General features: G+C 38.2%; 1 long non-coding RNA gene across 2 annotated transcripts; it reads right to left on the bottom strand.

Moving 5' to 3' along the window:
* Positions 1-759: 759 nt before the first annotated feature.
* Positions 760-18,088, bottom strand: LOC113896955. 2 transcript variants are annotated; one of them, XR_003512195.1, is made up of 4 exons: positions 17,340-18,088; positions 16,478-16,609; positions 4,063-4,160; positions 760-791 (listed from the first exon to the last, which is right to left on the bottom strand). It is a non-coding gene; the product is annotated as an uncharacterized LOC113896955 (long non-coding RNA). The 2 variants fall into 2 exon arrangements; XR_003512194.1 differs by lacking the exon at positions 760-791 and adding an exon at positions 3,132-3,380.
* Between the last annotated feature and the right edge of the window lie 6,633 nt (positions 18,089-24,721).

Raw genomic sequence — 24,721 nt, 5'->3', positions numbered from 1 at the left:
CATCATGGACATCTTTGAAAGCCATTATATATTCTTCTAAAACACCATTATTCATGGCCTCAGTAGTAGCCTGTTGCATGACTGTGCCATAATTCATTTAACCAGTACAGGTGGTGCATTCCTGATGTAATAATATTGGGGATATTGCAAGTGGAGTTACTTGAAATAATTTATTCATTTCTGCATTTACTCTGTTTCTCCAACTTGATTTATTTGCAGCCCTGAGAAATGGAACACATTATGTTTTGCTCTGAGTGCATCAAGCATAAACTTATACTCAAGCCTGAAATAATGGATGTGCATATATGTTCCAGTATGCACACACGTGTGTGGTGAGGGTTGAGGAGAGGTTGGGAGTAACGTGTGGCCATAAACAGAGCAGACAGACAAGATCAAGAATATATTTCTGCTAATCCTTTCCAAGATTCTAATTGCATCACAGTTTCAAGTTGTAATCTTCCAGTGAAAAATCAAAATTGCTTGGCTGTGGCTTTCTGTAATGAAGACTTTTTAGAAAGGAGAGAGACAAATATTAAAGGAACTCAAGAGAGTAACTTCTTGTCAAGTTTTTATTTTATGGAAAAGGAAATCATATTCAGCTCCCAAATCATTTTGCTCTACTGAAAATTGGGAAGGGCGCCTGTTCTCTATTTTAAATGCATAGATACAGTACTTGCTTACCTTCTGGAGGCTGTTAACAACCAGAAGCATAATCTCTATATAAACACAATGAACGCTATGGATTCCATGGTTCTTTTCTTTGGCATTTTCATCACATTTTCTCTTTGGCACTGAAACAGTATTACAAATGAAAAGGAAAAAATATGCAGGTCTTTTTCTTTTTTCATTTTAGGTTAGCAATGAAAAAAAAAATCAGTATTAGTTTGTTCTCAGGTACAGTGGCATCCAAGAGGGCACAACTTTTCTCCTCTAATCACCCTTTCTTTCTCTAAATGTCCGTGGCTAACATCCCTTGTAAAGAGCCTCCACTTGCTCATCATCCTCTGAGCCCCGAGCAACAATCAGAGTGTACTCATGTGGCAAAGCCCTGGCCTTTCCTATCAATTCTCTTGACAAGAATGTTGTCAAGTCTCGTTTGTTCTTTTCTGAGCTGATGAACTTATTTCAGGAGGCTGGTAGTTATATTTCACATCTGTCTGTGATGTGAGGGTGAGCCTTGGGGCTCTGTATCTTCTTTGGTTTTCGAAGAGCCTCTGCAGAGATGATGTGAGCTGTGCTTTGATGGTGGCCAGAGCACAGGGTACCTGTGCCCCATTGTCCAAGCGGTGCAGGGAGACCCTTTTGTTGTGCTCAAAGGGGGCTTAGTATGCGTGACAATTTCCTAACATGCCTGCCTTCCTTTATGAGAGGACAACTATGTACGAGAGAGAAGGGTGCTTTAATTAACTTCGGGGAGTGTCAGTGTATAGACGGCTACCACTACCACTGGACACTGTGACCAGTGGATGGAAAACTACCACGCCGTCCTTGGATAATGTGTCACAGGTTCTCCAGTGCATCATGGATTAAACAAACATGTTGAAATTTCTCAAAATGCTGGCAAAATTGCAGATCCCAATGGGGATGATTTATTAGTTCAGTCAGTGAGCTCATTTACTAGAAACAATGTTAGGTGAATAAGATCCTAAATTCACTGGTCTCTGGCTTCCTGTAGTTTGGTAAAATGAGAAAGGCAAAATCCAGATAATGGATTGTAAAATGTAAAGTGTGAATGCTGTAAGGAAGGAATCAATGGAGGAAGGATACTCAAACCAGTTTGGAGGTTAAAGAAAGGCATCACAAAAGATATGATTACCCCAAATTCTATTTTTGTTTCTGTGATTTTTTCCTTCAGGTATAAGAAGGTATTTTCTCATTTTGGTGTGGCTATATTTAATTTTCATATCTGAACATAGCATACGTGATCAACAGAAACCTGTAATTGGACAACAGAAGTGGTTGGTTGAGAGGCGGTTTGTGGTTTTAGAGCACACACTTTTGTTTTAGGAATCCTCATTCTCTATTTTATTAGCCCCATAACTCCGGCAATTTAACTAAGCTCTCTCATCTTCATTTTCCTTGTCTATTAACAGAGAATAATGTCATCTTCTATACCTCTTCTACAGAGAGGTATGGGAGACAGCTGAATTTCCTAGCAGAGTATTTTCGTATCTCGAAATCCTGACACAGTTTTTCTTTTCTCCTACTTGTAAAGGGAAACATTGCCCTTTGAATTTCAGGCAAGTGATATGTGCATAGCTCGCGTCATGCATTCAAGTAGTACACTGCTTCATCTCCTATTGTTTTCATCATTACTTCTATAGCTGCCTATTTAAGAATCCTTTTATTTGTATTTCAGGTTCCAGTCTGTTTTCTAGTCTCACATTCAAGAAATATAATGCTGACTACAGTCAATTTTTATAGGCAGCATAAGAGTAGTAATTATAGGAAGCAAATCAGGCAACCAGGAGCAGTAGTATACAGCAATGATATTATGTATTCAGGTCAGAAATTCACCATATGTGACAATTCTGATAGGATCCTAGATAGAGGAATTAAGACTTCAGGCATCAAATTGGCAGAAAGTAACCTTGTATTAGGAGATACTAATACAATGGAGGATGAGAATAAAGTTCCAAAAGGATGATGATCTTGGAGAGGCATGGTGTTCTACAACAGACAGACATAGCTAGAATCCTATCTTTGTTGCATACTCACTGTCTCGTTAGAGAAATATGGTTTTTTTTTTTTTTTTGCTTAGTATTATGTGTCATTGGGAGTTGTATTTAGGATTAAAATGACACATAGGAAAACAACGTGTGCTTATTTGCTGCCTGGACTTGTTCTCCATCTGGATGGTGTCTGGTGATGGTTCAGTCGCTGTGTAGCAAAGTAATCTTGGTCTAGTCACTGACTGCTCTGCCACTCAGGTTTTCCATCTGGGTCCTTTCCAGTTTGCATTTTATGTGAAGGTTCCTGATCTTACGTGTGGACTCAGGCATTTTTAACACCATCGATTACACAGTCATTAATCCTTTTTGGAATCCAGTGTGTGTATTTACACACATTCAATGCCTTCTAGGGCAGCCCCAATTCAAATAAAAACAAACAAAAACATAGTCAGTGCCAATCTTTCTCTTTATTTCAGTTTAATGCCATCTCCTGCCCTGTGTTTCTGATCTTACTATTTGCAATTCTGAAGCAATGGTGGCGAAAGATCACAGTTCACTTTTAAATGCCTTTTTACTGTGTTGATAAGACATATTCATTGACTTGCACTGTCCTTTCTGTGCACTTTAACAATTCATTAGAGAGATAATTATTTGGTGTTTATTCCAGTCTTCCCATGTCATCTCATTTTCTCCTCACCTTTAACAGGGCTTGGGAGAGAAGAGAAGGGATTGTGTATTATGATTTTCAGCATTTATTTAAAACTTCATGAATGTTGTTAAAATAAATGAACTTTAAGAACCAAATGATTGCTCTTCCTTCCTCTCTTAAAAGTAAAAGGAAAGAAGGAAGGGGACAGAGTAACAGAAAAAGAAACAGGAATTTTTTTGATATCTAAGAACTCTGGAAATGGATATGAGTTCATTATCCATTTAATTTCTTAATCGACCATTTGAAATAAAATCACATTCTCCAGATCTGTTTCATTCTGTTACATCTTCTCTTATATTCCTAATAAGTGTAAGTAGAACTTTAAAACTAAAGGCATGAAAAATGTGACCTAAAACCCTAAGACTGTGTCTAAAGTATATGGGGTCTTACATGTAGACTTCAGGGGCTTCTGTACTGTCAGCGTGCTTTGCCTTCCAAGTATATCTCACTCCAAATACTCTAAGCAGTTATCATTCTGTATGAATACCAACAACTACATGTGAGCTTAGCACCCACAGGCTGTCAGACAGGAAGCAAGTTAGAACTTCAGCATTACCTGCAACTTCAAAGATTTATTCTGTATTTTTTTAAAGGCATTTTGTTTCTGTGATTTTTAAAAAATGAGTAACAGTGCTTTAAATTGCAGACTATAACCAGGTATTATAAAGAGAACATACAAACCTTAGAATTATGTTGATCTGTTTTTAAATTCTGGCTCTAGTATTTTTTTTCTGTTACTTTGAGCATGTCACAAATTCTCAAAGCCTCAGTTTCCTTTCCTGTAAAAGAAGGATGAAAGATGTTTCTTTAATGGGTTACCTTAAGGATTAAACCAATAATGTACGTAAATCCCCTAGCACTTTGCCAGGCACACCATCAGGACTCTAAATTTGGTCAGCAGTACTATTATCTGGTAATTACTATTAATCTGGGGCATCTGCCCGCAATTCTGGGTTGGGAAGATCCCCTGGAGAAGGAAATGGCAATCCACTCCAGCACTCTTGCCTGGAAAATCCCATGGACGGAGGAGCCTGATAGGCTACACAGTCTATGGGGTCGCAAAGAGTCGGACACAACTGAGCGACTTCACTTTTCACTTTCACTATTAATTTTAAGTAACTTGAACCTTTTGGGTTAAAAAAAAAAAAGATACCCTACAAAGAAATGACCATCATTAGTAATAGAATCTGTACATATGGAATCAAGTGAAGCTTGAAGGAGCCTTAAGGAGGTTTAATTTTAAGAAGCTTACTCAAATTGATCTGTGAAGAAATCCGCATTTCTTAATCTTAAATGTCCTACTCTCTTAACAAATCCTGACCTCTGAATACATCAAACCTGGTTACATTAATGGCCTTTAAAAATACATAATTTCTTACCACAGTCAAGTGATAAAGTGAGTGCCTTTCCTTGCCATATCTCATATCCAATAACATTGGCAATGACTATCGATAGTAATCCTTCCAAGATCTGGAAAAGACTTAAAGAGTGAGGGAGTATTTTGATCCAAGTTTTCATGGAGGAAATTCAGGGGAAAAAGTTAAGTGCATAGTCTGTTCATCACTGATCATTTTGGGCATTATTAAGAACTTGTTTGCAGATATTCTTGAAAGAGTAAAAACAAACAAAAGAAAGTGGTACCAGACTGAAAAAACTTGGCAAATAGAATCCTGTTTTGCCTTTAGGGTAGTTGTTTAATGGCAATTATACCTTGTGCTTGGGATAATCTAGGTTCCTTCCTCTCTGCCTCCCTCCCTGCCATCTGTCTATCAGGAAATGTTAGTGTCTACATCAGACTTTATCTGAGGTTCTAAAGATATGCTGATGATGAATATGGCAGAGTACCTGCCCTGAAGAAGATCATCCTCTTTGGGAGGAAGCAAACTGTACTATGTTGCACTGTTGGGTTAGCAGAAAGCATGGAGTGTTAAGGACGTTTAAGTGAAAAACCTAATATCTCTGCATTCTGCCATCTGGCTTTACAGTACCTCTTACTGAAGAGAGAGTGCATGTTTCTTTCCCTCTTAGATTTGGGTTTGGCCTTGTGATTTGCTTTGGATAACAGAATGAGACTTGTAACTTATTTTCGATAAGAGAATGAGCTAGAAGTACCAGAACGCCAGTTTCAAGCCAGTTTCAGCCTTAAGGAGACCAGAATGCTTCCACCTGCTCCTGTGCACCTCTGCCATTCCATGAGTAATACATGCCTGAGTTAGGCCTGCTGGTTCCAGGAGGAGGATGAGAGATGTATGAGCAAGTTTAGCTAAAACCAGCAGAGCTACTCAGCTGAGCCTAGCTATTTGATCGCCAGATGAATGAGCAAAAGAAATACACATTGTCCTGTGCTACTAAGGTTTTATAGCTGGTTGTTATTTAGCTTTATTAGGACAAATCAGTGGGTTAAGGGGATAGTGTAAGGTCAGAAAGATACTGTGGGTGGGGGGGAAAAAAAAGACCCGGAGGGGGAGTCTGAAAAATGGCTACATTCATCTTATCAAGAGAGCCTGATGGGCCAATATCTTCGTTGGACTTTGACCAGATAGTACCTATAATACTATTTAAACTGAGTTATACAAACACTGTCAGGTGATAGAACCCCTTTCCAGATTACTGTTTTTTTTTTTTTTTTTTTTTTTTTAATAATGACCTAAACCACGTGTATACAAAGTAAACAGTAACCAGGAGGAGAAACACCTAATCTGAAAAGCTCTTTTCAGTAAAGCTCTGGGAGGATTTCAGGAGAGGACTGTGTCAGGCAAAGGATGAATTCAGAGGAGAAAAGTTGTAGTTCATCTGTAATACTGATTTCCTATGAGCTTGTAGATTTTCAGTAGACCTTACGGTGTTCCCCACTGGTGGTATGAACATCTGGATATTGCTATATCTGCACTGCGTTACCTCTTCTACCTACTGCCTATTGATGTAGGGCAAGAGGCCCCATGAATGGGCAGTAATATAATTTATTCTAATTCACTGTAAGAATTTGTATAACTGCCTTGAGTCGCAAACTATTGTGGCAAGTTTCTATTTGCTTGGCTCTTCTCTTACACCAAGAAGACTATGGCACAACCAAAAATATTAGGGGAAGTAGGGTTGTCAAAACCCTATACTTTGGACTCTCATTCCATTTTCTTTCTTTCTTTTAATTTGGCTGCATTGCATGGCTTGAGGGATCCTATTTCCCCAGCCATGGATTGAACCTGTGCCCCCTGCAAAAGAAATGCAGAGTCTTAAGCACTGGGCTTCCTGGGAATTCCCTCTCATTCCATTTTCTAATTGTTCAAAATAAATTTCAAGTGGAAACTTTATTTAAAGACTTTGAAAATGCTTTTGCATTCAAAAACATCCTTGCTTTTGTATGAAATTCCCTCTCATTTTACCCATGCCTGCTTTATAACCTTTTTACCATCTGTGTCATATCATGCTTTTCCTCAACTTACTGACTGTTGACCCTAGAGAGTACAGTCCAGATGGCACACTGGTAAAGAATTCACCTGCCAACGCAGGAGACCCAAGAGACATGGGTTCAATCCCTGGGTCAGGAAGATCACCTGGAGTAGGAAATGGCAACCCACTCCATTATTTTTGCCAGGAAAATTCCATGGGCAGAGGAGCCTGGATGGCTACAGTCCATGGGGTCGCAAAGAGTAGTACATGACTGAGCGTGCACACGCACACACAGAGTAGAGACCATGCCTCACTTCCTGAATATCACCCACTACGGTGTTGGTATGCATGCAATTAATATGGATATTTAATGTAGTTCAAACCTTCAGTGGACCCATATGCCACAAAACCAAAACTTAAGCAGGAAATAAAATTAAGTTAGAAGCATTGTTTTCCACCATTTGTGGAACACTTTTTCTAGGGAGAGTGAGATAACCAAATCAAAGTGTAATTTCAGTTCTGATTCAATTTGGGCTTCCTCCCTGCTTATAGACTCAGTTCAAATTCATTCTGTATACTGTTTCCTCAAAAAATTTGGACTCGATTTAACACATTCTAAAGTAAGAGAGGCAAAAACTGCAATTTCTTATCATAGAGGAAAACACAAACCAGTGAAGACTTGATAATTTGCCCTGTGCAGAGAAGATTCCTGTTATGGAAACCAAAACAACGTGTGAAAAATCTAACATTTAATTTCTTCAAGGAAGGCTATACTTGCTTTTGCTGGCAAAATTATCCAGACATGAGGAGTTGTGACATGTTGCATCAAAATGTATATTAACGCCCTTTTATATCCACACACAAAAGCATTTCAATGAAGTCATTCATTCAACGGGAAGATTCTTGGCAAAAGTCATATTTCTATTATTTTTGCATTAAAAATTAGAAAAATTTGGCTTAAACATTTTTTTCAATGCATTTTGAGACTCTCAGCAACATAATTCTACTGTAAAATCTGAATCAATGCTTCTTAAAATTTCAGGAACATAAGCTTAAGTGGAATGCTTATTAAAAATGCAAGTTTCTAGATCACACTTGAGATATTCTACATCTGCCCAGGAAATGACAGTTTTTAACAACCACTGCAGGTGATCCTACTATAGGTTGTACATGAACCACTCTTGGAGACAAACTAAACTCCCTATAATACATGCAAGTAAATTTAAGACCACTGGATTTACTAAAAAAAAAAAAAACAACACCCTTTATTAAACACCTTGTCATTCCTTAGTTATAGCAGTGGCTCCTATTAAAAGTGACCTCCTGAAAATGGGAGAGAAGTGTGGGCTTCCAAAAATCTCTTTAGTTCCATTAGTTGTGTGCTGGGCTAAGTCACTTCAGTTGTGTAGACTCTTTGTGACCCTACTGACTATAACCCTCCAGGCTCCTCTGTCCATGGGATTCTCCAGGCAAGAAGACTGGAGTGGGTTGCCATGCCCTTCTCCAGGGGATCTTCCTGACCCAGGCACTGAACCCGCTTCTCTTACAGTCTCCAGAACTGACAGCTGGCTTCTTTACCACTAGCGCCACCTGGGAGGCCTAGTTCCATTAGAGATGTATCCGAAGGGGCAGGCAGGTTCCTATCACCCATCTTCCCACCAACCACTTAATGTAGCTTTGATGGGATCGGTTTCACTTTATATAGAAAGGTGTTCTTAACCAAGACTAGTTTGAAAAGGATGTAATATAATAGTATGGTCATCAATTTATTTTTTTCAAAATTACAAATTCCTGTGTACTACAAATAGAAACCACTCCTGTACCTCACTTAATAACTCTGATCCATTCTAATTGGTCAGTTTTCTTCATTTACCCCTTCTCTTTAAAAACAAAAGCCTGGCAGAACATATGGACATTTAACTTCCTGCTTTCATTCATACACATACACACATTTTTTTTTTTTACTTAAGTGTATCAAAAATCTATTACTATAGTGCCATCGGTTCTTATTTCTTGATGTCATCATTAAGTTCTTTGCCATATTTGTGTGTCAGAGAGAGAGAGAATAATAAATTGGCTTCAAGGCTAACACTCAGAACATGAGATCCTAGATTAACTTATTTTCTAAAAGTTAACGTACACAAACAAAATCAATAACTGTTTGCCATAGAAGTAGGAAAAAGTCTTTCCTTAAAACCTAAATTGAAGACTGTCTTGAAGTGAAGCAATGCGGAAAGAAATATTTATTGAACACTTAGGGATATGTGCTATGGAGAACAGAAGTAACTTCAAGTCCAATGCCTCCTTGTATCTAGAAGTTAGACGGGAGACCATTTGAGACTATGTACTATATACCATGCCTGGTACTTTTTTGGCCCATCCATTTAATCCTCACAATCATATATATGATGATTTCATGTACGTAATGAAAGTAACATACATTTTAGCATATTTCATGACCTGGTATATATCTTGACAGTTACCTAAGTATGTGGAGATGTCAGAGGTAGGAGCCATTCTACTTTGATTTGAATTTTGGTTTCACTGATTATTAGCTTCTTGCCTAATGGACAAAGCTAGTTTCTCCAAGTCTCTGTTTCTTTAGCAGCAAAATTGAGATATGAATGGTCTGTATTTCACAGAGTAGTTATGAAAGTCAATGAGATAGTTTTGAGAAAAACACACAGCCAGGTGTTCTGCAAAAAGAAAACACCCCATGAATGTCATCACTGTTATTTTGTGACTGTATAGTAACCTACTTTGGTATAATTTATATACATGAACTATTAATAGTTTTCCCTGGGAAAAGGAATGTAACCAGTGGAAGAGGATGAGGAATTTGAGGAGCCCTTTCAGTATCTTTGTTTAGTAACGTGAGTATGTTTTGCTTTTGCAATTTAAACAATCACTTTTTAAAAAATCAAAATAAAACATTTTCAAATTCAAGATTATTATGGTCATATGTTTTAAAAATCTAATAAATCAGGTTTCATAAGATATTTATATTAAAAAAAATACACCAATGCTTTTCTTTAGAATTCTAAATTCTCATTAGTGAACTTAATGTTGAATTTTATCTTTTGGTATTTTGTTTCCTTCAGGATGTAAATTTGGGGAGACATAGGTATTTGTTGTTTTCTGTATTTCTATATGTAGTAGGTACTTTGGGAAAACATGTGGATCAGTATTGGTTCACGGGTTCCAAGAATTTATCTTTCAACATGATAGACAGCATAGGGAGGATGAAGTAGCAACTTAATTTAGACTATAAATACAGTAAGTTAATCACTACTGAATGAATATTGGTACTGCTAATATATTCCAAGAACTTGGCTAAGTACACTATATGGTGAGCAAAAGAGAAACATTCAGTTCAGTTCAGTCGCTCAGTCATGTCCCACTCTTTGTGACCCCAAGGATGCAGCACACCAGGCTTCCCTGTCCATCACCAACTCCCAGAGCTTGCTCAAGCGCACGTCCGTCAAGTCGGTGATGTAATACAACCATCTCATCCTCTGTCATCCTCTTCTCCTCCTGCCTTCAATCTTTCCCAGAATCAGGGTCTTTTCCAATGAGTCAGTTCTTCGCACCAAGTGGCCAAAGTACTGGAGTTTCAGTTTCAGCAACAGTCCTTCCAATGAATATTCAAGACTGATTTCCTTTAGGATGGACTGGTTGGATCTCCTTACAGTCTAAGGGACTCTCAAGAGTCTTCTCCAACACCACAGTTCAAAAGCATCAATTTGGCACTCAGCTTTTTTTATAGTCCAACTCTCACATCCATACATGACTACTGGAAAAACCATAGCTTTGACTAGATGGACTTTGTCGGCCAAGTAATGTCTCTGCTTTTTAATATGCTGTCTAGGTTGGTGGTAGCTTTTCTTCCAAGGAGCAAGCATCTTTTAATTTCATGGCTGCAGTCACCATCTGCAGTGATTTTGGAGCCCAAGAAAATAAAGTCTGTCATTGTTTCCACTGTTTCCCCATCTATTTGCCATGAAGTGATGAGACTGGATGCCATGATCTTCGTTTTCTGAATGTTGAGCTTTAAGCCAACTTTTTCACTCTCTTCTTTCACTTTCATCAAGAGGCTCTTTAGTTCTTCTTCACATTCTGCCATAAGGGTGGTGTCATCTGCATATCTGAGGTTATTGATATTTCTCCCAGCAATCTTGATTCCAGTTTGTGCTTCATCCAGCCTGGCATTTTGCATGATATACTCTGGATATAAGTTAAATAATCAGGGTGACAATATACAACCTTGACATACTCCTTTCCAGATTTGGAACCAGTCTGTTGTTCCATGTCCAGTTCTAAATGTTACTTCTTGACCTGCACATTTTTTCCTGAGAAGGCAGGTCAGGTAGTCTGGTATTTCCATCTCTTGAAGAATTTTCCACAATTTGTTGTGATCCAAACAGTCAAAGGCTCTGGCATAGTCAATAAAGAAGAAGTAAATGTTTTTCTGGAACCCTCTTGCTTTTCTATGATTGAGACTATATTAATAAACATAGGAATGTATTAGTAACATTTCAATAATACAATACAATGTTTAAAAAGTGCATAGTTGCTGTATTGGTTGGGAAAAAAGGAAGCACTATGGGCATTCAGAGAGAGATTTCAGTGGAGGAAGGTGAAGACTCTTAGTTGGATCTGAAGTATGGAAAGGAGATGAATAAATACAGAGTAATAGGGAACATCTTCTATAAAAAGAGAATAATGAGGACCCAGATACTCATACAAAGGGACATGAAATGTGTCTGCTATTTGTTTCCTTTGTATTCTTTCTCCACTCTCTACATCATAGTCAACTAGTATTTCTCCAAAACCCTTATTCCTAGGTCCCACTGCCAAGCTATTGAATTTGAGTTTCTGGAACTTGTACTTAAGTTTAAAATTTGATCCTTCAGTAATCTTGTGGAGACTTAAGTCTGAGAATTTTCAATCCCCCGATGTTTTTTGTTTATCAATAGTAAGTTCAATAACTACTAGTATCTGAGTATCAGAAATAAAGTATTTCTGAAATGAGCATACATTGTTGAAAAAACTATCCTCTCGTGGATGCCATTTTTCAATGACTAATAGGACATTATTTTAAATTTATTCATACTCGTTTTCCCCACTATCTCCCAATATTGTCACATTCCTTTAGAGAAGAGTTCTCTAGTTTCTGCCCAGAGGCCAAATGTCATCAGGACAGCATTCTGTACATACAGAGGACATATTGTGGCCAGGGCTCTTGTGCAGGTAATCTCATTACTGATTATACTGATTTCAGCTCTAGAGCTCATGGCTGTTCTACAAATCTGCCAACTACAAGGCTGGCACCTCTCCAGGGCATTGATGGAAATGGTGTATTTCACCTTCCATGTCTTTTCATATGCACATTCTGAACTTTTGCTTTCTATATACAGAATATCTTTAAAAACGATCCTATCTGAAATTTATCCTCTAGAAGTTTGTCAAATTTCTTATCTGTTTAGAGTCCTCACTGCCCTTGGTATTATCATTATACATCTTGTATGTATACATCTCAGCTCTAATTTCAGTGGGATTTTGGCTGAGAGGATAGACAAATGCAAATACTCAATTAATTCTGAACCTGAAGATCAGATGTTCTTTTGAACAATTCAAACTTTTACTAATTTGATGCCAAATGGAATTATATTGTTGATTAAATTCATATGGCTTTGATTACTAGAAAGGCTGAACTTTTTTTTTTATTAATTTACTCTTCCCATGTATATGGGAAGACTTTTGGGGAGGCAGACTAGCTCTATGGCTGACTCAGGCAAAGCAGCTGTTCACAGCTACACAAAAATGTGTGCTGCCAAGCTCAAGTTTCACAGAGCCTTCCTTTAAGATTTCCATTCAGAGAAAAATCTTCCTATATAAATTCCTTCTAAAAAACAGCTTCTTTTCCAAGTTAATATAATGCTTCCCTCTTCCTTCCCTAAAATGTTATAGACAGTATCTTTCCTTTATAGGGAACACAAGGAAATCTCTGGCCAATCTAACACTGGTGGGTCATCATAAATTCTGAACTAGTTGAGCCCGAGTCAATACATTTTCAATAAATAGCCCCAAAGAAGTATCGTTTTCTTATGTATTAAATTTGGTTTTGTCATGAACATGCTGAAAGCAGACCTCCCGAAAGAAAGTAAATGGCAGCTACATCCTTCCAAGGTGCAAGGACAAAAGCCTTGACGTTAGCCTTCAACCTTCTCTTTCCCCAACACCTCCCCATCCATCAGTAACTTTTACTATCCCAAACAACTCCACGAACCCACCCTTATCTCTCCATTGGCTTTACGTTCTTCACATGGAACAACAGACTGGTTCCAAATAGGAAAAGGAGTTCGTCAAGGCTGTATATTGTCACCCTGCTTATTTAACTTATATGCAGAGTACATCATGAGAAACGCTGGACTGGAAGAAACACAAGCTGGAATCAAGATTGCCGGGAGAAATGTCAATAACCTCAGATATGCAGATGACACCCCCCTTATGGCAGAAAGTGAAGAGGAACTAAAAAGCCTCTTGATGAAAGTGAAAGTGGAGAGTGAAAAACTTGGCTTAAAGCTCAACATTCAGAAAACGAAGATCATGGCATCCGGTCCCATCACTTCATGGGAAATAGATGGGGAAACTGGAAACAGTGTCAGACTTTATTTTTTTGGGCTCCAAAATCACTGCAGATGGTGACTGCAGCCATGAAATTAAAAGGCGCTTACTCCTTGGAAGGAAAGCTATGACCAACCTAGATAGCGTATTCTAAAACAGAGACATTACTTTGCCAACAAAGGTTCGTCTAGTCAAGGCTATGGTTTTTCCTGTGGTCATGTATGGATGTGAGAGTTGGACTGTGAAGAAGGCTGAGCGCCAAAGAATTGATGCTTTTGAACTGTGGTGTTGGAGAAGACTCTTGAGAGTCCCTTGGACTGCAAGGAGATCCAACCAGTCCATTCTGAAGAAGATCAGCCCTGGGATTTCTTTGGAAGGAATGATGCTAAAGCTGAAACTCCAGTACTCTGGCTACCTCATGCGAAGAGTTGACTCATTGGAAAAGACTCCGATGCTGGGAGGGATTGGGGGCAAGAGGAAAAGGGGACGACAGAGGATGAAATGGCTGGATGGCATCACTGACTCGATGGACGTGAGTCTGAGTGAACCCCGGGAGTTGGTGATGGACAGGGAGGCCTGGCGTGCTGGGATTCATGGGGTCGCAAAGAGTCGGACACGACTGAGCGACTGATCTGATCTGATCTGAGCTCCCATTGTCATTTATCCATACTAGAGTGACTGTCTCTAAACTAATCTTCTTCCACACAATTCACCAAAGAGAAGTCAGAGTGAAACTTTAAAAATGTTACATCAAGTCATGTCACCTCTCTTCTAACACTCTGCCATGCTCCCCATTTCATTTAGAATGCAATGACATAGAAGAGAAATAGAATCCCATACCCCCATTTTCTGTGTTCTCACACTTCTCTCTCACCTTCCTCCCCTTCTCATTCTCCTTTAACCACTCATTACTATCTCCTGAATATGCTAGGCATGTTCCTATTATAGGTATTTTGCATTGACTGTTTCCTCTACCTCCCTCACCATCTTCAAGGCTGTGTCCAATAATAACGTGCCCAAGATAGTCCTGATCCCTCTTTAAAATAGGGATTTTCCAAGCCCCACTCCCAGCATGTCCCATCCCTAACTCTTTTCTAGTCCTCACCTCCTGTTGACACTTTATCATTGTCAATCAGGACAGGAATTTTAGATTATTTTGTTCCCAAATGTGTTCCTGTTGCCTGGAATACAGTCTGGCAGATAAATATTCTGTGAATCCTTGTATAAATCTAGAAACAGACCCTTCCATGTATATCCTATAACCCCAAATACCTTTGCTAGATAGATGCATATTAAAATTTTTTATTCCATGCCAACAAAACAGATGTACTATTACCTGAGGGACCTCAGCAGAATTTCTTCAGCTCAGCAAATCAAAATATATATCTGACCAATGTAGATCTGTAACACTGAAATGCCTTCAGTTGAAAAATGCTAAGAAATAGTGGGTGGAATTTTGGGTACTTTTTACCAGAATTATAAAATTCCATGTAATGGTAACATTTTTTAGTAAATACAAATGCTGAATTAACTTTATAATCACAAAGCCTAGGACAAGTAGTTTTTTTAAACCTGTCTGTAGTATTACTTAGTGCGTATAGTAATACAGGAAAAACAAGATTGTTATTTTTGATCAAAAAGGAGAAATAATTTTAATCTTTCTACTCAAATTATTTTGTTGAAGCAAAATGCTAGTGTACAAAATACAAAGAAGTGGGAGTATATGTTTAACATTTGGATAGACAGTTTCTTTAAGCTAGAATTACATTTGGTGATTGCATCCCCTCAATCTGTATTCAAGTAGACTAAATGGCAATTAAGCACTTGGATTTCAAGGTTCAATTTGTAGGTTTGTTCAAATACCTCTGTGTGTGCTCCCTTCCTTTTTCTGTAAATTCTCTTTTCTACCAGTTCATCAAAAGCTTTTTCAATTAATAATCAGTCTCCTGAAATAACAAACCATCTCTTCACAAAACATGTGAATGATGACGATGACTCATATAAACTTGATAAAGTCACATGTCAGAACAGATCATTGCTTTCTGCCAGTTTTCCATTCTCTCTCTTTCTCCACATTTATATTGCCAAAATAACTCTACCTGACCAGGTCATACATTTAACTAAAACTTAATAAACATTATTCAGTTCTTTAAGGAATGGCACCTAGTCTGAGAAAAGATTATTACAGGGTAAGCCAGAATAAATGGTTATGTACATTTAAAGACATCTTTGCTAAGATGTAACATTTACCAGATTTAAGTGAAAACTTTTCTTTCAGGTACTAACCTTCAAAAACTGTATAGAGCACACAGCTGTTAGAAAATGATTAGGCTCTACCAAAAAATATTCTTGTAACATGCAGTCTCAGGATGTCACAATGAGTGTGGCTGAAAAAACACATCGTTGTTCTGTATGAAAAAGTCTTTCATGACCATAATATAGTCTGGGTGTCATGTTCACAAGATGCTGTAAAGATTAGCTTTTTATTCCATGTTCCATTGAAAACTTCTATTTTCAGCTTTAAAATCTTGCCAGAGGAAAATGAATATGGCTGAATTGAGGGATTGGTTCTGCCATTCACACACCATGGGTTTGCATTCAGAATTTAGGAAGAGAGAGGAAAAAGGAAAGGGAGTATGATTCCTTTTGCTGGAGCTGGAAGGCATCTTTATCTGCAGGCAACCATTTACCTCTAGATGAAGGATTGTGGTGCCTTCACCAGAGGTAAAGAAATGCTAGTAAATTGTGAAGTTTTATTTTTATTTCACTTCTGTGTCTGTCATATGTCATATGTTCAATTATATATGGTATTTTGCTTTCTTTTCAACTTTTTTTCTCTCCAGTCTCTCTTTTCTAAGCTTCTCTCTGATCACCTGCACAATCACCTTCTCTAACTAATTTTTGTGTTTTCCATCTTCTCCTAGTCTTAACTCTCTACATTCTTGCTCCAGCTCTCTGTTCAGCATTTCATTTTCTGTTGTTCACTACAATGGGTTAAGACAATCTCTGGTGTCTCCCTCTCCTATTTCTCACATCCAGTTATTTGCTAAGTCTAGTATAATGTATCTGAAATACCTCTCACCTCTGTTGTCTCTCCTTGATTTTCCTCTTGGCTAGTCCCATTTATACTTTCATTACCATTTCCTGAGAATGATGCAATAGCCTCCCAGATGGTCTTTCTGTCTCTTATTGTCTTTGTCCAAAGCAAAACAAACTGAAATCAATAGAAAAAAGTCTTACTTTATTACTGAATACCTATTGAACTGGGCAGACTTCAGCCTGAAGTCAGCTTTCATTCAGCCCCTTTACACGAGTATAACAACTTATCTTTCAGCTTTTCAATTCCTTTTCTCTAAAGTTAAACTTCTCCCTGGTCCCCATAAATCAGTATATTGGAATTTACAAACCACGATATTTGGTCTTCCCCTTTTTTTCTGACTCAAAATTATATATACTCTTCCTTACAAGACCTAGCTCAAGTAATAAATTTTCATGATCAGCCATAAATATGGACTCTTCCTTCTTCAATCTCTCACGATATTGGTGGTGCCTCTCTGAAGGTATATGTAAGGTTTGGCTTTTTTAAAAAAAATATATAACTCTTTCATCTCCTGTCCCAACCTCCTATTAGAATAAGTTTGAAGTCAGGCATTGTGTCCTACCGATTGTTATTTAAACCTTAAAGTGTTAGTGCTGTGCCTTGCAATAGGAGAACTCAATACATTATTATTTGAATTAATTTCCCTGACTCAGTCCTATATCCATGACACTGAGTTCACAGCACTTAATGCTTATGTTTCCAGAAAAACAGCTAATGGCTGCCTTCCTTTAAACTCTGGGAGTGTTATAAGACCAAGGTGATGGGACAGCTTTTATCTCTTTCCAGACTATTGAACTTTTCTAAAAATTTATGCAAACCTAAAGAACTGTCACCAATGGCTTACAGTCACAAAAGTGCTAAACAGATGTGACTCCTCAGGTGTCCGTCTGCTAGGTCTTGCTGCTAGGACAGTTTTAAGCCAAAACAGGACACTAAGTTCCACGGTAGATGAGATCCATCCTGCTAAGCCCAGGAAAGTCCTAGAAGATAAGGAGAATAAGTATGTGTTTAATGACATTTGTTGGCACGTGGGACTGCTATGAGTTTTAGTAGTAAATGTCAAAAAATTAAACATTTGTGTATTCTTTGAGGGTGCGATTTTCTTTCATTATTGTTATTCCTCAGAATAATTTGTGAAGCATTGTCTAAATTTTTTAAATTCTCTTGATACAACTGTATATCCACTGATATTTGACCTTTATTTCATACCACGGTCATCAATGTAGATCACACGTATCTATATGCCAATAAAAGTACGAAAAATGGCACAAAAAATTAAAGGGAATTATGGCACGGGCACTGCAGTAAAACGGAAACATTACAAATTGGACTAGCAATAAGTGAATAAAAAGCTAAGAATATTTCATTTAAAAAAGAAACGGAAAACAAAGGATGGTTTATTTTTCATGTTTGACTAATTAGTTGTCAATCTTATACCTCATTATACTTAAATCTGATGTCAGACCTATGTACAAGACATTAATTGGCAAGGCAGTTTTTTAAACATGAATATGATGTTTTACTCATGTTTAACTTGGTATTTGAATGACATATAAAAAATAAATATATCTATATATTTCCATGTAAGTTGATATTATCTAAAAGCAGTGAAAGATGGTCAGCAATCATTTGATTATACTTTAATGTCTTTTTTGTTAATATATAATGGTCATGAAATTAATTTCACTTTAGGATTCATTTTAGAGCACCTTCTAAGTATCATACATGAGAATTGTACTTAGATGTTGAAGTACTTATGCTACCAGACTTAATTTTTAGATATACTATAGAATCTCATTGAAATATAACTTACTACCATGTGGATTCAGAAATAGTAATAACGCTCTTCTGAAGTACAAGTGGTCAATAAAATGTGAAACAAAATTAGACTAAGACATTCCATAATGCTCAAGGTTACCAGTTTATTTCTTTATGGTTATAATTATTCTAAATTATCTTTCAAATGCTAATCACTAAGTAAATCATATAAATTATGCTTTTTTTGAGTAAAAATCTAAGTGTTAAACTTGGGCACTTTCAAATTACTTTCTAAAGCAGCAAGGGATGTTCCGAAGCATGCCAGTAAATATTACACCAAACAGTGTGTGCCCTGGCTAATAATGCTGACTTCCACAGAACTGAACCTGTTTCCATGGGGCTGGACTTCTCAGAGTCTTTGAAATGCTAATATGGGCTGTGAATATCTGCGTAGGAAATATCATGTTCCCCAAATTTCTTTGAACTAAACTCTTCCTGGGCAGCACCATGTGAGAGCAGACAAGACTGCCCAACATCCTTCAGGAAATACTACTCTGAGTATTTGTCTTTGTTATGATGAGTGTATTATTTAGTTGCTAAGCCATGTCTGACTATTTTGTGACCCCATGGACTTTAGCTCGCCAGGCATCTTTATCCATGGGATTTCCCAGGCAAGAACATTGGAGTGGGTTGCCGTTTCCTTTCTCTGGGGGATCTTCCCAACCCAGGAATCGAACCCGCATCTCCTGCACTGGCAGGTGGATTCCTTACTACCACTGAAGCCCAATGAGTATATTAGGATTGGGTAATTTTATAAAATTACAAGAACAACAGTGCAGTTTGGGAAGATGTAGTAAAAGCTTTAAAAACATGACATATTTTTTTTAAAACCAGGATTTCACTTTTATTAAAAAGTAGGGCTAATGAAGGATGTTTGTTTACAATAGTAAAATGCTGACTGTAGCCAGATACTAAGGCTCATTCATAACATGCAGCATGAAATAGTATGCAGCCACTAAAATCAATATAAAAAAGATATTTGTTGATATGAAAAATGATTCCAAAATATTATTGACATAGCCAGATAATAAAAGTGTCTACAAAATGATTTTTGTAAATATATGCTTAAATATGCATACAGAAAATGAGAAAGAGGTAATATATTGAGAATGGTAGTTACTATGGGTGGTGGGGTTTAAATGTGACTAAATTTCTCTTTTATGTTAGTATTTTATAAATCATCTGAAATTACTTATGTGACATCAATTTTTTTTTTCAAAATTTTAAAAAATAATGTTTTTCTGAACTTTGTGCTTTCCAATGACAGGGAACTTCCAATCCTTATGATCTTCACCAGGGCCTGCCTGATGATTCATGCTTGGTGAACTTACTAAACCAAACCTAGCTGGACCAAAGCACTCCTGATAAAATAGACAACAGAGATGTTTCTGCACTTTACGAAATGCATCTAAACATTTTAAAAAGATCATTGAACACTGATCATGTTTGGCATGCCATGGTCCCCCACTTCCTTGATCTCTGTTAAGTCTATGACACTTGGGAAGGAAGAAGGAAATGCAGGGAGAATAGGGGAAATGTTTATGAATAAGTAGTCTGTGTGGGGCTGAAGGAAATGGCAACCCACTCTAGTACTCTTCTCTGGAGAATCCCAGGGACAGAGGAGCCTGGTGGGCTGCCCTCTACGGGGTCGCACAGAGTCGGACACGACTGAAGTGACTCAGCAGCAGCAGCAGTTTGTGTGGATCCAATAGAAAAATTTTTAACAGGTTTACTGAGGCATAATGGGTACACAAACTGTACATGTTTACTGTATACAATTTGCTGAGTTTGGACCATCAAACATATCCTTCACTCCTAAAGTTTTCCGTAACCCTTAGAAACTAGTAACTTACATGAAGGGTTGTATTAAAAAATTAACTTGCAGGTATTTGAGAATTTAGATATTCATAAATCCTATTAATACTATATTTTAAACACTTGTATATTTGAAATGAACTGGTAAAATTTTCTATCGGTCCAAATATACAGCCTTTCAAGTTATACCCCCTACTTTTTTTCCAAGTTTCCCTTTCCTGTTAAATCTTAGATCAAAGAATTGGAAATGATTCATGAAACTCCTGCCTTCAGGTAGGATTATGTTAAATCATTCCTAACAGAAGTGAACCTAATTTTGATTCCCAGTTGGTTTTACCCCCCAACCTTCATCCCTGAGTAAATTATTCTGCCCTCATGCTCAACCATGAAGGTGCAGTTTCAAATCCTGATCCAAACTTCATGACCAGGTTATTGTATCCAGGTTACTGATAAAGCATCTTGAGCCCAAGCAACCCTGTATCACACTATAATAAACCTTTGAGCAACGTAGTGGTTAATCCACATACAGTTTACACTCAGCCTTCGGTAACCCCAGTTCCTCTGCATCTATGCATTTAACAAACCAGAAAGCATGTAGTACCATAGTTTTTACTGTTGAAAAATACCCACGTTTAAATGAACCAGTGCAATTCAAACCCACGGTATTCAACAAAGGTCAACTGTTTATGTGCAATTCTCCCCTTTCCTCTATGGCCAAATTATCTTTGCTCTAATTAAAAACCCATTTGATTAAGTTAGGAATAGATGATTCCACAAACTGGGATGAACAAATGACCACTAAACCAGTATGTAAGACGTTTTCCTTCTCTTATTCCTTTAACTAATATATACAAATCCCTGAAGTGCTAGTTACTCCCGAACCATGATTAAACAGACGGAAAATATCCACGTAGTGAACACCTGGTGGTCCTGCTCGTTTAGATCCCTGACTCATGTAAAATGAAAATAAAGTATATGGAATTTGACTTTATGTACAAATTATCTCAAATGTAGAGATCTGGGGTGTGGCTTTTTTGGCAGTGCAGTAGACCTGCCTAACTTTTGTGTGATTTATCTGGATAAATGCTGCCAGCTTGGACTAACAGGGACTGAGACAGTTTAAAATGGACAGTATAAAAGAGAGGCCATTGGACCTCGAAACTTCTTGTAGGAGAAAAGCAGAGAAAATTACTCAATCATGAACATGTCCTCAGCTCAGTTCACTTCAGTTGCTCCGTCGTGTTGGATTCTTTGCAACCCCATGGACTACAGCACGCCAGGCTTCCCTGTCCATCACCAACTTCCAGAGCTTGCTCAAACTCATGTCCGTCGAGTTGGTGATGCCATCCATCCAGCTCATCCTCTGTTGTCCCCTTCTCCTCCTGCCTTCAATCTTTCCCATCAAGGTGTTTCGAACAGTCCTAGCTTTCATTAAAAAGGAAGGATGACTCATAGTGTAGAACCAAGAGCCCAGACGGTGGAGCTGAAAGCCATGGCGAATTCTTTCCAGGCTGTGAGACCTAACTAACGTTTTTTCAACTGGACTTGGAATTGCTAAGAACCAATGACTCCTTTGAGCTACTATTTCCCCCATTTGTGAACAGGAATGTCTATAGCTGTTGTGGTGAATAGACTCAAAAGTGGTCGTATGATCCTTAACTCCTGGGTATTTATACCTTTTTGTAAACTCCTGGAGTGTGAGAACTTGTGACTATCTTCCAATCAATAGAATATGAAAATTTTATGGGATGTCACTCCTGTGATTAAGTACCATTTTAAATACTTTATATTGCTAGTAGATTATCTCTTGTTTTTGTGTGGCTTTGAAGAAGCAGCCTCTCATGTTGTGAACTGCCTGTGTAGAGGGCCGTGCAATAGGGACAGTGGGCAGTCTCTAGGAGTGTGGGGTGACCTCCTGCTCATAACCAGCAAGAAGCATGTCCTAAGGTCAGATAGCTTTAAGGAAATGAACTCTGCCAGTAGCTGAGTGAGCCTGGTAGCAGATCCCTCTCTAGTTGAGCTACCAGATAAGAACTTAGCCCTGGTCAATATCTTATTAGTGGCTTTGCAGAGGGTCCCACTAAGCCATGCTTGGATTCCTCACCTCTGAGGTTTAAATAATAAACGTGCATTCTTTCAAGCAGCTAAGCTGTGGCAATTTGCTACACAGCGACGGAAAACGAACACAGCAGTTATTCTACGCCTGTTTTGTTATCGGATGTTTGGTGTATGCGGGGCAGGCAGTTTTTAGTTTCACAAGTCCACATACCAAGAGAAGTTTTTGGCTACCCCATCTGCACTTGAACCCAGTTTAAATTAAAATGATTAGAATTCCGAGCTGATAATAAAAGACTTTTAAGAGCCTTGGGAGTAGTTAAGGGCATTTTGCAAGTGAGAGGAATGTGAATCACTGGGGGCTTAAAATGAATCACTAAATCAGCCCACACTCAAGGAGTGCAAATACCAGAAACAAGAATCCCTGGGGCCATCTTGAGGGCTAGCTACCACACAATATTTGACTTTTAACAAGGCAAGGATGACCAGTCTTGTCACTCCTATTCAACATAGTACTGAAAATTCTAGCCAGAGCAGTTAGGCAAGAAAATGAAATAAAAGACATCTAAATCAGAGGTGAAGAAGTAAAACTGTCTCTGTTTGCAGATGACATCATCTTTTATTTATTATTTATCAGTTATAAATAAGTTACAAATAAATCAGTTATAACTAATTTAAAATGTCTCAATCTCTGCTATATGGCACAGTGACTTATATATATATATACACACACACATATATATATTTTTATATTGTTTTCTATTATGGTTTATCCCATGAGACTAGATAATGAGGGTCTATGAAATGATCATGTGGTAGTCATAACTTTTAAGATTAATGGAACCCTTATTCAGTTCCCTGATAAAAAGTCCCTTCACATCTCTTGCTTGCAATAAGGACCGCTGATCCAGAAGAGCCAAATTTGTAGGCATGGAAGCATATTTTTCCTACTGGGTCTCTGAGATTGATGGTGAGAGGTGCACTCCTACTTGTTTCTACTGATTGTTAATTTTCAGGGATGCCTCAAGATATCATGATTTTTGGTCCAATGCATATCAGTTCAGTTCAGTCGTTCAGTTGTGTCCGACTCTTTGCGACTCCATGAATCGCAGCATGCAAGGCCTCCCTGTCCATCACCAACTGCCGGAGTCCACCCAAACCCCTGTCCATTGAGTCAGTGATGCCATCCAACCATCTCATCCTCTGTCGTCCCCTTCTCCTCCTGCCCTCAATCTCTCCCATCATCAGGGTCTTTTCAAATGAGTCAGCTCTTTGCCTCAGGTGGCCAGGGTACTGGAGTTTCAGCTTCAACATCAGTCCTTCCAATGAACACCCAGGACTGATCTCCTTTAGGATGGCCTGGTTAGATCTCCTTGCAGTCCAAGAGACTCTCAAGAGTCTTCTCCAACACCACAGTTCAAGAGCATCAATTCTTCGGAGCTCAGCTTTCTTTACAGTCCAACTCTCACATCCATACATGATTATTGGAAAAACCACAGCCTTGACTAGACATACCTTTGTTGGCAAAGTAATGTCTCTGCTTTTTAATATGCTGTCTAGCTTGGTCACAACTTTCCTTCCAAGGAGTAAGTGTCTTTTAATTTCATGGCTGCAATCACCATCTGCAGTGATTTTGGAGTCCAGAAAAATAAAGTCAGTCACTGTTTCCCCATCTATCTGCCATGAAGTGATGGGACCAGATGCCATGATCTTAGTTTTCTGAATGTTGAGTTTGAAGCCAACTTTTTCTCTCTCCTCTTTCACTTTCATCAAGAGGATCTTTAATTCTTCTTCACTTTCTGCCATAATGGTGGTATCATCTGCATATCTGAGGTTATTGATATTTCTCCCATCAACCTTGATTCCAGCTTGTGCTTCTTCCAGCCCAGTGTTTCTCATGATGTACTCTGCATATAAGTTAACATAAGCAGGGTGACAATATACAGTCTTGATGTACTCCTTTTCTTATCTGGAACCAGTCTGTTGTTCCATGTCCAGTTCTAACTGTTGCTTCCTGACCTGCATACAGGTTTCTCAAGAGGCAGATCAGGTGGTCTGGGATTTCCATCTCTTGAAGAATTTTCCACAGTTTATTGTGATCCACACAGTCAAAGGCTTTGGCATAGTCAATAAAGCAGAAATAGATGTTTTTCTGGAACTCTCTTGCTTTTTCGAAGATCCAGCAGATGTTGGCAATTTGGTCTCTGGTTCCTCTGCCTTTTCTAAAACCAGCTTGAACATCTGAAAGTTCACAGTTCACATATTGCTGAAGCCTGGCTTGGAGAATTTTGAGCATTACTTTACTAGCGTGTGAGATGAGTGCAATTATGCAGTAGTTTGAGCATTCTTTGGCATTGCCTTTCTTTGGGATTGGAATGAAAACTGACCTTTTCCAGTCCTGTGGCCACTGCTGCGTTTTCCAAATTTGCTGACATATTGAGTGCAGCACTTTCACAGCATCACCTTTCAGGATTTGAAGTAGCTCAACTGGAATTCTGTCACCTCCACTAGCTTTGTTCATAGTGATGACTCCTAAGG

Source organism: Bos indicus x Bos taurus, chromosome 8, assembly GCF_003369695.1.
Source record: "Bos indicus x Bos taurus breed Angus x Brahman F1 hybrid chromosome 8, Bos_hybrid_MaternalHap_v2.0, whole genome shotgun sequence".
In the NCBI taxonomy this organism is placed as follows: Eukaryota; Metazoa; Chordata; class Mammalia; order Artiodactyla; family Bovidae; genus Bos; species Bos indicus x Bos taurus.
Note: the sequence above shows the minus strand (reverse complement) of the source record. Positions and strands in the feature narration are given on the sequence as shown.